Here is a 12,145-nt window from a genome sequence, read left to right as displayed (position 1 = left end):
CATCAGGTGATGGGCCTACTGAGCAATATACAGCCTGTGCTATTGAAGCACAGTGATGCCAGACCAAATGGATTGCTTTTTCAGATTGAATTGCCAAGGTTCTCTGAACTGGATGCTTTAGTGAAACCCACAGTATATGCTGCTCCACCCCTTCCTGCTTCCCTGCTTAGCTCCACCAACCAGTGCAACTGCATGGAGAGTGGATTTAGTCCTGGCTGACATCTGGGGAGGAGAGAGGAAAACCAGTCTCTGTCTCTCTCTCTCTCTCTCTCTCTCTCAAAGTGTTACCTCCACCATGAATCCACTGGCACTGTGACGTGGACTAGAAAGTGCGTGAATGCCGTCAGCGGGCTATAAACAGCAGTGTTCCAAGGGAGCTGCAGCAGGCACAGCTATGTAGTCAGGCTTTAGTTAGCCTCACCAAGAGGAAGCGAAACAGCACGTTAATGACATTCAGAGTTGACGCTTTTCAGAGGGGCAGCTGTGTTAGTCTCTTTCAGCACAAACAAGGAGGAGTCTGGAGGCAGCTTAAAGACTAACACATTTATTAGGCCGTAAGCTTCTGGGAAATACAACTCACTTCAGGTGCTGAGAGAGAAAAAAGGGCTACATAGATGGAAGTGTAACATTGGTGCTAATTACATCAGAGTGCACTGATGTTACATTCCCATCTCTGTAGCCCTTCTTTCTTTTCTCTTCAAGCATCTAAGGAAGTGAGTTGTATCTCACAGATGCTTATACCCTAATCATTCTGTTAGTCTTTAAGGTGCAACTGGTTTTCTTGTTTCTTTTTAGAGTTGACACTGAATTTAGTGGTGATGTGAGCAGAGGAGAGAGAAATAGAACACAGGGGTTTGAACCCATATCCACTGAAGTCATTCTAAATTCTTCCCATTACCATCCCTGAGCTGTGCGTCAGAAGTGGCCATAGGTACTAAGGGCAGGTCTACCCTGCAGGGGAAAGTCGAATTAAGGTATGCAATCTCAGAGACACTAATTACATAGCTAAAGTTGATGCACGTTAATTTGGGCTTCTTCACCATGTCCACGAAGGCAGGTGCTCCTGTCAACTTCCCTTACTCCTAAAGGGGGGCAGGCATACTGCAGTCGATGGGGGCGCCCTGTAAGTTCAATTTAGTGTATCCACACTGAAGTTGCTAAATTGAACTCCAGAAGATTGACCACGGTAAGGTTGATCTTCCCTGTAGATGTACCCTTAGAAACTAACAGAGCTGGTTAAAAACTGGGACAGTTCATATGAGAAACTTGACTCTTGTTTTACTGAAAAATGCTGAATTTTAAAAATTTTCCAGGAGCCCTAGAAATTCAGCCTCCGTGTGGGAGAATGCAAGCTAACCTATCAGCAGGGAAAGGGCAGCAAGGCTAGCTAGGCAACAGGAAGGAGGGACCTGAGGTGGGGACCTGATAAGGGGCTGCAAATATTTGAGATGCCAACACACAAAGGAGTGAGAGGAGTTAGTTATCAGAAAGGACTTATGGCCAGAAGTTATGGGAGGCTGTTGACAGGAAAAGGTAGGCTGAGCAGAGCAGGAGGCAATACAGTCTAGACCAGTGGCTCTCAACAGCAGTCCAAGGCCCCCTGAGGCCAGCAAGCACGTTTCAGAGAGAGCCACGAAGCAGGGTGGGCATTAGACTTGCTGAGGCCCCAGGGCAGAAAGTGGAAGCCCCACAACCCGAGGCTGAAGCTGAAACCTGAGCAATTCAGCTTCACAGTGTGGGGCCCTGCTCACTTGACCTGCTTGCTGCCCCTCAATGCTTACCCTGGCTTTTATATGCAGAAAAGGAGCTGTTGTGGCACAAGTGGGCCATGGAGCTTTTCTAGGATGCTGGGGGTGCAGGGGTTTAGGGGAAAAATGGTTTGGAACCCCTGGTCTAGAGGCTGTGCTGCCTAGTCTGAGGCTCGCTCCAGAGGCTGGGAGGCCTTGTGGTTCAGGCTTGGGACTCCGAAGAGCTGGGGTGAGTCTGTGTCACACACTGCCCCTAGGACTTCCACTGAACCTCTGTGTCTCAGGCCAGGTCTACACTAGCCGTTAAAGTCAACTGCAGATATGCAATTCTAGCCACGGCAATTGCATAGCTAGAGTCAACTTATCTACAATTGACTTATCATGCTGTCCTCACAGAGGGAGGTTGATGGGAGAGTTTCTCCTCTTGACCTCCCTTACTCTTCGCAACATTGAGGAGCCCGGGGTGGACTGCTGCATCCCCACTAGGCACGTGAAATCAACCCCAGATCAACTGTGACCAGGTCCATCTTCCATGTAGTGAAGATGTACCCTCAGCTCCCATCTGCAGAATGGAGTAACACTTCAGTGCCCATATTGATTGTAAAGGCATTGGGGCAGTCCCTGTGTATAACTCCCTGTCTATAAAGCGCTTAGTGCAGCAGTCTTAGTTGAGGCTGCTGGGTGTTAACACAATAAAAACCCCATTCTCAATGCTCCCCTGAGTGGCATTTAAAAATCAATGACCGCTAATGTTTTTTCTCCATCTCTGATCTGTTTGTTGCCATAAGGAGTGGTACCGAGACTTAGCTGGGCAGTAGTGGTACTGGGGCATGTTTAGAGTCGCTTTCACGAGACAGCCCTGTAAGAGCAAACTGCAGTCACATCCCAGTACAGTGTGGGATTGCAAAATGAAAGTGAGACTCTGCTGGCCTGAAGTTGCTGCTGCAGCGCACCCGAGTCACCACCTACCTGCCCCTCTCCCTCAATTTTCTTCTCCATTAACTGCAGCTAATATCCAATTTTACAAGGGTGTTGTGAGGCTTAATTAACGCTAATCCCAGCCAGAGGCATCTACGGGGGTTGTACCTCCACTGCCTGAATCAAAAACTTCTACAGTTGGAGCCAAAGGAGCAACTCCATTCACTGGCAAAGGTCACAGCCCCACCAGTCATAGTGCCGACACTAGAGACAGAGGGAGATGCAAACTGAGAAGGTAGGACTCCTATAGGTGAAGGGCTCTGAGATCTTTCTTTAAGGTGCAGTGCACATTTACATGCTGTAAATCTATTTGGCCAAAGGGACTCAGATTAGGGGTTAATTGTGTTCAGCATATATGTTGCCCTGAAGGAACAAGTTTTTACTGCATTTGCCATTTGCCTGCGGAAGACACACGTTTAACGAGGGAGGGGTTAAAACAGTTATTTAAAGTGCTCTCTGCCTACTGTAGTCATTGTATTTTTTTTTCTTTTTTTTTCCTTTTGGCTCCACTACGTAAAAAGTCAGCGCTGTTCAAGCTGGGTCTGAAAGCTGCACACAGTAAGCGGCCCACTTCCTCTGACAGCTGAAAAGAAAAATAGAGGATGCGTAATTCAGCCAACCCCAAGCTGTTGTCAAGGTTTCCTCTTCTAAAGTGAATGTGAATTCTTTCTTCTCACAGCCGAGAGAGAAATTTTAAACCATTCTGGCCCAAGGGAAGCTTGAAGATCAGTAGCTGGATGGAATGGATTTGATTTTTTAAAATGGTGACACTGTTTAAAATCATAGCCCTAGAGTTCTTTCCACAGGCATTGAATCAGACCCTAAATATTTCAAGGGAACATTGTCAATGTAAGCTAAGGAAAAGAAAAAAAAAGAGATGGATGCAATGGATTACTTGTTAAAATTTCTCCCTTAACAGCTCATGCCTGTAACTTCCACACAATGTATATTAAACATTCTGATGTTCCATTTTCTATCATTCCTCTCCGTAAGCTCCCCTGGGCTCATGCTGTTTCTCCAGAACAGCACCCCTTCCACAGGTAACGTTCAGGAGAAAGGATGATGGTGTAGATAAGGCATTGGATAGGGACTCGGGTGATGAGAGTTTGATTTCGGTCTCTGGCACACACCGTGTGTGTGTGACGAAGGGCACGTTGCAGTCTTCCTGGGACCAGCCCTAAAAATGAGATTGTAGTCCTTCCTTTCTCCGTCCTCTTGTGGACAGGAACAAGGTCTCTTATTAAGGATATATGTAGCAACAGCACCATGGGGCCTTGCAGGCTGCTGTAATACAAACAACCCACTTGGCAAGACCCTTGGAAAGGAAAATCCATGTTAAAGCCCAGATTTTGTATTCCTGAAATATTTGAGCAAATATGTTCAAATAAAAAACAGCCACGCAGCCTCAGGACCTGACCTTTATTGGTAACTGGGGTAGGACCATGTCACAAATTACTTAAGCACAGCTCCTATCCACATACATAGTGCACTTGCAGGAAATAATGAATTTCACTACCTATGTTAAACCTACTGGATAGGTCCAGGCAGTCTAGTTACACAGGAGTACTGGGGGAAAACCAGTCACAAAAAATAGAAAGGCATGCAAGCTCTCAATTATTTTTCCATTAGAAAATCAAGTGTTCCACACTTTATTTTTCCCAGAAGACTCTATCTATATAAACAGCAGAATTAACACTATTATAACAATGCCCCATTGTGCTAGGCACTCTATATACATTAGAAAAAGGCAGCCCTTGTTCCAGAAAGCCTACACCTCCAAAGAGAAAACCCATTAGAACTCCAGAACCATAGAAATGTAGGGCTGGAAGGGACCTAGAGAAGTCAAGGCCAGTCCTTCCCTGAGCAAGTAAGCCTAGCTTATCCCTGATGGGTTCCAACCTGTTCTTTAAATCTACAGCAATGGGAATTCCACAGCCTCCCTTGGACACCTCTTCCAGCGCTTACCTACCCTTACAGTTAGAGAGCTTTTCCTAACAGCTAACTTCCACCTCCATTCCTGCATATGAAGCCCACTTCTTTTCCAACCTTCACTGGACACTGAACACAATTGATCACAGTCCTTTTCAGAGCAACCCTCACCCCATTTGTAGACTATTGTCATTTTTCTCTTCTCATGAATAAAAATGCCCTTTTTGTAAAGTGGGGTATCCAGAACCAGACACAGTACTCCAGATGGGGCCTAACCAGTGCTGAGTAAAGCAGGGCAATTACCTCCTGTATCTTACTGACACCACCCCTGTTAATACACCCCAGAACGATCCTAGCCTTGTTTGCGAACACATCACATTCTTGATCCATATTCAGTCTCTGATCGGCTAACTTCCGCATCCTTTTCAGCAGTACTACACAGTTATTTCCCCGTTTTGTTTTGTGCATTTGGTTTATTTCCTCCCAAGCAAAGTACTTTGTACTACTTTTTACTGAATGTCAAATGGTTACTTTGATGTTATATTGGTCATTTCTGATAACTCTCCCAATTTGTGCTTGTATCTAATATCTGTAGTGACTGTCGTGCTTGGGAATCCTGGGTTCTAATAGAAATGTCCATGGGCTGCATAGGGGTTGATTATTTTCTCCCTTTGGATATTCTCAAGTATTGCTTTTCCACATGCAGGGAGCTGCCAAGGAGTCTCCCCACAAGCAGGTTATAAAGAGAAATAAACCGTCTCCTCTGCTGTGCTCTTACCTCCTTGATAAAGAGGTTAAGCAGTTGGTTTATTGAGTGCTGATGAATGGAGTTGTCTTGGCCCAGAATTTGCACTCTCCTTCCAATTCCCAAAGCATGGCCTTGGAAGCAGTGCACTGCCACTTACTGTCAAGAGCGTGTTAGTGCAAGCCTCCTCTGCTGGTCATCGATTTGGCTTGTTATTTCTGAGCGACTTGGGTTGACCTATACATGGGCAGAAAGTCGCCCTAAGCTATGCAGCCAGTGCCAGAATGGGATTTGACCCAAAGCCTGAGAAGGATAAAGGTAATTTCATGCTACCACTGAATCTCCTGGGTTGGCTAAAGGCTGCTTTAGTTTTTTAGTATTATTCAAGATTTTGCGTCAATGAGGCCTTCCATCCTATATATACTACCCTTGCCTTGAGTAGAAAAAACATTGTGTACGCCTGGGGCCAGTTCCACTACATACAATAGAACAAAGCAGCTGAAATGTAGCACTTTAAAGACTAAAAACGATTTATTGGGTGATGAGCTTTTGGTGGGACAGACCCATGCTACATTTGGGCTGCTTTGTTCTATTGTATGCAGTGGAACTGTCAATAAATCATTTTGTTAGTCTTTAAAATGCTACATTTCTGCTGCTTTGTTTTGTTGGAGCATAGACTAACACAGCTACCTCTCTGTTACTATTCTGCATACAATAGAGTGCTTTATCTGTAACCTCATTAGATGGCACTGTTGCTCCAGGCAAATAAATGCTCTTGAGCAAAGAGTATCACCCTTCAGCCAGCGTAAGGAGGGCTGGGCACCTGTTTAGAAGGCGTCAGGTTGTGGAACGTTTTTGCTGCCAAAAAAAAAAAAGTAGTTTTTGGTAAAACTCAAATGTAAATGTATGGAAAATTTCAGTTCCTATGAAAAATATATCCCACACTGGAAATTTTCTGAATGGATTTTTTTGTTTCAACTTAAAATACTGTTTTACTAGTTGAAAAGTTTCGTGTTGGTGCCCTTTGGACACCCCCTTTTTCTCTCCTGTAAAGAAGTGGCGAAAAGTCACCAAAAATCAAAAACCTAATATTCTGTTTCAATTTTTGGCATAGATAACCTCATTTTTCTCTGGGGGAAGACGTTTATTCCCCCAGCTTTCAATGCAGCCTTGTTTATGTGTACCTGGCTTTTTGGAAGTGGACTCATGGTCCCCCGCTTTGCACTTGCAGATTTCAAAGAGCTGATGCTCAGTAACTGACCAGGGAGGCTCCAGGACCCATGTCATTCATGCTCCTTCTTAAACTCAGACGCAGTATGACACAGCAGCACCTCAAATCCACTGATCCCAGCCCTGTGACAGTTCTGGGTGCTGGATAATCACCCCCATACAGAGTGCTGATTGTGTATGGAACGCTGCACTTGCATTGCACCAGTCATCCAAGGCACAGCACTTTATGAAAGGTCAGGGGATGCTGCTGATCAGACATCTGAGCACAGGAATCACAAGTGACATGCTAGTACATAATTCAAAGTGGAGCTGGTTGTCGTATTTCCGTCAAGCCGGTGGAGGGGAGCAGTCAAATGAAAAATGGCTTTTTATGAACAACGGTTGAAGGAAAATTGCCGGGGGACAGGGGAAGTAGAAGGAAATGGGGACCAGAATTTTTCCATTTAGACTAGAATGACAATCAGTTTTTGCTTAAAAAATTAAACACGATTATTTCATGTAATAGTTTTCCTGCAGAGTATTTATTATTTTTCAAGCAGCCTCAGTTGTAAGGGCTTTTAGTCATTTTAAAAGATTGCTAGATGGATAACTAAGTGGAATTACCACTGACCTTCGCTGCAGTTAGCACCTGGTTTGCGCTTCTGTAGAGTCTAAACCTGCTGCAATAACAACCTCACATTGAGAAGTGGGCGGGGGGAACCTAACAGTCCCCTGCCAAGTTTGTCTTAGAGATGGTTGTGCTGTAGAGCAGGGGTGGGGGAACTTTATTGCATTGGGGGCCAATGATCTACAGAAAAATCATTTGGTGGCCACACAAGTAAGGTAACCCCACCCCCTGCACTCCTGAAAATCCCAACCCTCACTGATGTGGCTCCCAACTGAGATACCTCACTCCCTTGGTGCTTCAGCCCCAGGGGGAGAACAAGGGTGGGAGAGAAGGCAGGGAGGACTAAGCTTCAAGGCTTCCCAAGGGCCAGATTAACTCTTTTGGGGTCTGAGAATTCGTAGATATTGTAAGACCACCCTAGGCTCTGGGGTGAGGTCAAAATGAGTGGTTCAGTGAGTGTGAGGGGGCTGCTAGAGTGGGAAAGGGAGGGGGGATTAAGGTGGGGTCTGGTGGGAGGCAAGTGGCTGAAGTGGAGGTCTGGAAGGGTGTCAGGGTACAGGAGCACTCTGGGGTGGGAGAGCTGGGCAAGAGAGTGTGGTCATGGTGGGGGAACGCTTACTTGGCTCTGCTCTACATGCTGCTCCCAGGAACTGCCCTCCTTTGCTCCCATTGGCTGGATTTTGGCCAATGGGAACAGCAAGGAAACCCTCCCACGAACAGTTTTTGGACCACATTCCCACAGCTGGATGTGGGGAAGCAGTAGCAGTGCCACCCAGGGCTGCTTTCTAGCCCCCTGAGGTCTGGATCTGGCCCTAGCTTGCCTGATCCAGCCCATGAGGTTCAGGGCTTCCCATCCTGCAAGCTGGATGAGTGGGGAAGGGAGCCCTAAGCCTCAGGGTCCTGATGTGGACTGTAGGCTCCCCACCCCTGCTGAAGAGTTATCCATGCTCTTGCTGGTAGACTGCCTCCAACCTGTACTTAATCTGTAACAAAAAAGGTGTTGGGGCTTAAGCAATTTTTTTACATTGAGAATGTTTCAGCAAGAACTGCCAGTCCTAGAGCTACTGGGGCTCGCTCACACCCGCCCCCACCCTTCAGTGGTGCTTTCAAACTGGAAAGGGTGGCATGGTGGGGGTAGGTTCATTAAACCCCAGGTTTTTGGTTTACCTTGCACACCTATTTTGCAATGAGGTCACAGGTGGTCACTTGGGTGCAAATAATCCACCAGGGCCCTTCACACAATCCTCTGTGTGACAGACAAGTTTTCCCACCATTGATGGGGGAAAGTACTATAGGCACTGCAGCACAAAAGCCATGGGGTACGAGTCCAGAAATCCTAGCAATGCACAGGGGTGAGCACACCACCCAGGATAGCACAAATAACTCTAGCTGTGGGGATGGGAGACAGAACGAACCACACAACAGATTTAATGCTGGTAGTTTGTGCACAGCTGGAAGGAACTTGGATAGTATAGGGAAGAGGTGCTTTCGCAGTCCAAAAAAAATCAAATAAAAATCGCCCATCTGTGCAGACAAGAAGCAGCTGGGTTTCAGCAGGGTTTACTCACCACACCTCAGTGCAGTTTATACTGACAACCAGAGGGATTTAGCATCACACTAGTTACCACAACTCATTAAAATCGTGTTCTACCATCACCTAATTTCCCTAGTGAAGACAAGCCCATTACAGGCATGGAATACCACTTAACAGGGTTCCTGAGATATGCAACAGCCTTTGGGCTGTAATGCAGATCATGAAGAGCCTCAAACCACGACGCACTCACCTCAGTAAGACCATCATGCTGCAATCATATCCCACAATGCAACTGTCTATAGCACAGACAGGGCCTTAGGGCACCATCTCTGGAACAGACTGGCGAGTTAGATTAGGGTAAGTCTAAGTTGCTGTGCTGCAGCCCAGGCAGAGTTGTTTAACATCATATGCTTGCAAAATACACAATTCAAGTTTTTTATTACAAATTAGGGCAACGTGCCCCAGTGCATCACTCCAAAGCAGGAGCAAAGAACAGTAACACCCCAAGAGAGACAAAAATGACACACAACAGTTTACAAACCTAACAGGAAGATGTTACTTGTTTTGTGCAGTAAATGAGGTTCTTTGAGATGCATCCCCCAGTGGGTGCTCCACTTCTGGTGCACATGCCGCTCTCAAGCCCTAGAACGGACAGCAGCCTGACTCTTGCCACCTGTGACAGGAGCGGTTTCCCGCTGCAGCCTAGTTCCCGTCTACCCTTGACTTGTGTGCAAATTTGAATTATGTGAGGGTTGCAGGAGCACAACCCCCACGTAACTCGAGGGTTTACTGTATAGGCAAGGTGTTTTAAGTTTTTGTGGGCCCCCACTTTCCGCACTTGGAGTGCCAGAGTGGGGACAGAACCCTGACACCTGCCTTCTCAGTGGCCAATGGCAGGTGTTCCGGAGAGGATGAATAAAACACACAATTATTGACTCATCTTTGGTTGGCCACTCTCAGCTTCTGGCAACCGAAAGCACAGGGTCATGTCCCCTGGACCTCACTGGACAATAGAAAGTGATGGATCGAGATTCTCCATGAAGTTCTTGTTTGAACCCAGTTCTAGTTTTGGCCTTCAGAGCATCTCCTGATGATTTCCACAGATTGACTGTGCATTACACGACCTACAGTAGACCCACCACCAGCCCTAAGATACATGGAAATCAAGAGCATGTATCTCAGATTAATGTGACTGAGTTGCAGGGAACTGGTGCCTGGCTCCAGGCTGCCAGGCACCAGCTTCCCACCACTCAGAGGAGCAGGGAAACTGACCAGCTGCTGCACTGGTCAGTGTCCCAGCTCCTGTTGGGGCGGCAGCTGAGAGCCTGACTTATCAAGAAGGCCCTATTAGATCTGAACTCTGATGCTGTGGAATAGGGGATTGGAACCCTCGGCAGTAGCCATGGCCAATGAAGCTGACAGCACTCAAGGATGCTGCATGCCTGGGTCCCGAAAGCAGGGTTGCATTTGATGGTGCCCATCTCAAGTGTCAACACTTGCCCTCCCTCCTGGTAGGAAATATTCAAGTCCTACACAGCAGTGTCTCTCCTCTGTGCACCAGGACTTTGCAGCTCTACCTTACTGGAAGAAGAGTGCTTTGACTTAATGACACTGTGATGCCTCAGGCTCTTGCCCGAGACCATTGATTTTGCGGGGTCTGGACTTTCACCTTAAACCCTCCTGGAGCCATATCCTTATGCTCCTCTTTTTGGGAGCCTTCCCTGAAGTCTCCAAAAAACTTCCCTTTCTCTCTGGAAGCCTTCACGGAGGTAGAACAGGCGTGGGATTTGTCCTGAGACAGACATATATGAGGGCTGAGGGATGTCTCCTGTGCCGACTCAGAAGCAAAAGGGAATTAGCTGGCCAAAAGTTGATGCTTCACGTTTTATTTACGGGCCAGGCAGAAGTTGCACTTCTGGATGCCATGGGACTCCTCCGAGCAACGGACACACCAAATAGCTGTCACTAACAGAGTAGCCTCTCGGCTAGAGAGGTGGCATCTGAAACCTAACAAGACAGCTATGATCTGCCAGGAAAAAAGTTAAGCCTCCTCCAAGGAAGAGAGAGGAATAAAACAATCTTCTACTCACCATCTAGAACTACACCAGTGTTTCCCAATTTTATTTCGCCTTGGAAACCTTTTAAACTTGAAAGCATTTTGCAGAATCCCTACACATCTTCTATATGGAGCTGAAAATGTAGACCACAAATAAGTAAGGATAATAATAACTAAACTGAACAAACTCCACCCAAGTTAGAGCCTCCCTTTACCTCACCCACCATGGCGGACGAACCTACCTTAGCACTGCTGCTCCTCCAAATCTAGTCCCGAGGGCCAGATTTCATTGGCCGCCCCATGGCAACACAAGAGGACAGTCACAGACAACGAAAGAGGAGGACAATGGGTCCTGCGGTTCCTGCATCTGGGTCCCCTTATGGATAGCCACTGGCTCCCATTGCCCTGCCACCACTGCATGCACGCCAGCTACTTTGCGAGTGAGGGGCTTGCTGCGGCTCCCCTGCCCTGCCGCCCCTGAAATAATGGAATTAAAGTCAACAAAAGTCAATTATTTTAAAAAGACAGATTCTCCCCGCTGCCGTTTAAACTAAAAAAAATTTAGTTTTACTGTTTCAGCGGTGGCAGGGCAGGGAGCTGCAGGGGAGTCAGTGTCACAAATGACTCCTTGAACTCCTGCATGTAGCTTCAGGACCGAAGGTTGCTGACCCCTGCTCACAGTCCATTTATATTTGTCACACTTAAATTTTTAAATCCAAGAAATCACACGATTATACGATATCTGTATTCAGTCACCCATGTGATCCAGGCTCCCTGAGAGCAAGATGGGGATTTACAGTGGTTTACAACAGGCAATTGCACCAGACTGACTGCGTGCACTTCACCGAGTAGCAACACCACCACCACTCCTACTCTCCAGCTAAACTGCCATTACACAGGGACACTTATCATAGCAAGCACAAATTGAAATTGTTTTTTTAAAAAATTAATAGATGCTTAAATATTTCTTATTTTTAAATCATAAAACGTTATCAGAATTGTCTCACTGAACCCTTATTTTCACTTTGCAGAAGCCCAGGGTTCCCCAGAACACCATTTGGGAAACACTTAACTACAGGCCAAACAGACACAGCTAACTGAACATCTCCAATCAAGGGCTCAAGAGGCGTGCATGCACCTGACATGGAGTGCCGTGAGAGACACCACTCGACGGGTTTTAAAGTGGCACCGTAAACTTTAACGGAACTAATGAGAACTTGCAGGCAGTGTTATCTAGCAGATAAGGCACTAGGCTGGGACTTGAGACCCCTAGGTTCTAGTCCCATCTCTGCCACTGTCCAGCTGTGTGACCTGGTCA

Source organism: Carettochelys insculpta, chromosome 6 (genome assembly GCF_033958435.1).
Source record: "Carettochelys insculpta isolate YL-2023 chromosome 6, ASM3395843v1, whole genome shotgun sequence".
In the NCBI taxonomy this organism is placed as follows: domain Eukaryota; kingdom Metazoa; phylum Chordata; order Testudines; family Carettochelyidae; genus Carettochelys; species Carettochelys insculpta.
Note: the sequence above shows the minus strand (reverse complement) of the source record.